The sequence below is a fragment of the Vombatus ursinus genome, unplaced genomic scaffold (genome assembly GCF_900497805.2).
Source record: "Vombatus ursinus unplaced genomic scaffold, bare-nosed wombat genome assembly UNPS02014818.1, whole genome shotgun sequence".
Lineage (NCBI taxonomy): Eukaryota > Metazoa > Chordata > Mammalia > Diprotodontia > Vombatidae > Vombatus > Vombatus ursinus.
In genome coordinates, this window is record NW_020954596.1 from 7,332,910 (window position 1) to 7,336,185 (window position 3,276).

Here is a 3,276-nt window from a genome sequence, read left to right on the forward strand (position 1 = left end):
GAATGTCAGAGCTGGGAGGGGCCTTAGAACATGTAATGGTAGAGATGGAAGGACCTTCACACAAAGAATGTCAGAGCTGGAAGGGGCCATAGGACACACAATGCTAGAGTAGGAAGCAACCTTAGAACATTGAACAAGGAAGTGCCTACCAGGCTTCCCTCCCTTCTTTCCTAATGGTGGGCAGGTGGGGGTCGATTCTTGCTTCTAACCCTTTGGGGAAAACGTTACTCAGGAAGGTTCATAGCCTGGAGGTGGCCTACCAGTCCAAGAACTGATGGGTCTTTCTTCCTTTCTTCCCCAGTGCCAGGATGGCCCAGCCTCCCTTAAAAACCACTATTTGGGGGGTAGCTAGGTGACACAGTGGATAGAGCACTGGCCCTCAAGTCAGGAGGATCTGAGTTCAAATTCGGCCTCAGACACATTACACTCACTAGCTGTGTGACTCCAGGCAAGTCACCTAAACCCAATTGCCTCACCAAAAAAACAAAACAACAAACAAAAAACAACCAATATTTGTCATTTGTAGACAAACAGGTAGGACAGCAGCCTGAAGCAGTGGAACGCTATCTCTACAGCTGTATGGCCACAGTGCCATGACAAAACAGGACCTGGAATGTAGGTGCTTAATAAATGTTTATTGATTGACTGACTGAGAGCAGCCTGGCATGGTGCCCTCAAGTGCCAGATCTGCCATTCCCCAATGGTGTGACCCTGGGTGAGTCTAGAGGAAGGTCCGCAGGATGGAGAAAGGACAAAAGACCATGCTATTGAAGGATCAGTTGGAGGAAATGGGGATGGTTAGACTGGAAGCTACTTAAGCACAAGGATTCTGTGTATGCCCAGTGCCTAGCACTGTGTTTCACATAATAGCAGACACTTACTAAATGCTTGTGGGATTAGATTGGCTTGAATTTGGAGATAAAATCAATGTCTTCAAGTCCGTGTAGGGTCGTCATGGGAAAAGAGAGGAACTAAGCATATTCTCCTTAGTCCCAAAGGGGAGGACACCAGGAAAAGTAGGAGGAATTTAGAGGGAGATTAGATTTCTGCTTAATGTAGGAGAAAACTTCCTAACCTTTTGTTGTTGTTGTTGCCAATTTTCAATCATGTTCGATTCTTGGGGTTTTCTTAGCAGAGATACTGGAATGGTTCGCCATTTCCTTCTCCAGCTCATTTTACAGATGATAAAACTGAGGCAAACAGGGTTAAAGTGACTTGCCCAGGGTCACACAGCTAGGAAGTGTCAGAGGTCAGATTTGAACTGATGAAGTTGAGTCTTCCTGACTCCACTGTGCCACCTAGCTGCCCCCACCTAACCATTACAACTATCTAAAAGTGAAATGGATTGACTGTGGAGACAGTGCGCTCCCTGTCAGTGGAAGCCTTCAAACAAAGACTAGATGTACTTGTCAGGGACATTGTAGGGGAGATTTCTGCCCGGGTACAGGTTGGATTATCAATGAATCAGTAAGCATTTGTAGGTGCCCACTATATGCCCAGCCTTGTTCTAGCTGACGAACGGAGAAGTATAAAGAATGAAGCAATCCTTCCTCCCAAAGAGTTTACATTCTAATGACTTACTGATCTCAAGGTTCCTTTCCAACTACCAGATTCTGATTGTATAAATCACTCTCCCTCTTCTGAGGCTCAGTTTCCTTCTCTGAAAAATGGGGATAATAATTCTTACCTGCCTGACCTCCCAGGGCTGTTATGAGAATCAAATGAGATCATGGAAATTTATAAGGAAAGCCTGGCAAACCTGCCAATCATTCCAGGGGTGTGAGGCACTATTAAAGATGGTGATAACCCTCCCCCACAGAGCAGGGCAGAATGGAGTCTTGAATGGTTCTTTCTTCTCCAGTGCCGGTAGAGCTCAGCCTCCCTGAAAAACCAATATTTATCATTTGTAGACAAACAGGTGGGACAGCAGCCTGCTCCAGGGGGGACGTGGCCATAATGCTCTCTATTGAGAGCGGGCATGGGGAAAGTAAATGGCCCGTCCAGGGCCCGTTGGAGTCTCATTTCCCCAGGAGGCCCTTTTCACTTAGGATAGGGCAAGTGATGGTCGAGCAGAAAAGAATACTCTATTAGGAGTCAAAGGGCTGGGTTTGAATCTCAGGGCCTTGGGTTTGACCACTTGCGTTCTCAGCCTCATTTTGTTAGTTGGTAAGATGAGAAGGCAGGACCAGACAATTTCTAAAGCTTCCTCCAGCCCTATAGCTGGGGCACCTTCTTTCTCAGGGAAGGCTGAGGGTCCAGGAAGTCTGTGGCCTATGGCAGAGGAGGTAGCAGGGCTCAGATTCGAGCAGCTTTAGACAGGCTGCGGAGTAGATCGTTGGATGGACAGACAGACAGCAAGGCTGGCCTTCCACAGCTGTATCTTTAACGGCCCCTTAAGAGTTTCCCCATCTAGTCTGGCAAAATCACTAAGTCAACATTACTCCTTCTGGGTCTCTTAGCCTCCTTTTCAATCAACAATCTATCAACACGCATTTATTAGGTCCCTGCTATGTGCCAAGCGAGGACTCTGCTAAGCCTTAGAGATACAAGTACAAAGGGTGAAGCAATTCCTACTCAAAGTTAGCCTCGATTCTGGGTTTTTCAGATGTTTTGATATGTTTTGTTTTTATATCACCTACATTTTGCCCTGTATCCCTCCAACTCCTCCTCCTCCCAGAGAACCATCCCATGCAGCAACAACAACAACAAAGAAGCAGAAAAAGAGAAAAAACAATCAGCAAAACCTATCTATATTTTTTAAAAATCTGACACTACATACAATGTACCTCACCCATGGGGACGCCCCTCCCCTGCAAAGGAGCAAGAGGTGTGTTCTCGGAGCTCTCCTTTGGAGCCGTGCTTATTCTCTATAATTATTCAACGTTAGAGCTTGCGTTCTAGTCAGGGAAACGAGTCAATATAGTATAAATGTAATGAGAATAGATACAAATAGTTCTAAGCTCCATTAGAGTTTTAATGGTCAGTCTTAGAACTTCCAGCTTGGACATTCCAAGCTCTGTCATTCTACGTCGTGCATGCAGTGGAAAGGGCACTGGCTCGGGGATCTGTGGAACCGAGTTCAAATCCTACCTCTGATGCTTAGTACCCACCTAACTTTGGACAAGTCACTTTGACTTTGGTTTCCTCACTGCACAATGAGAGGGCTGGACTAGATCACTCGTGAGGTTCCTTCCAGCTCTAAAGTTATGAATCTAACTTCTAAGGCCCCTTCCAGCCCTGACATTCTCTGCTCTAAGGCCTCTCCCTGCCCTGACA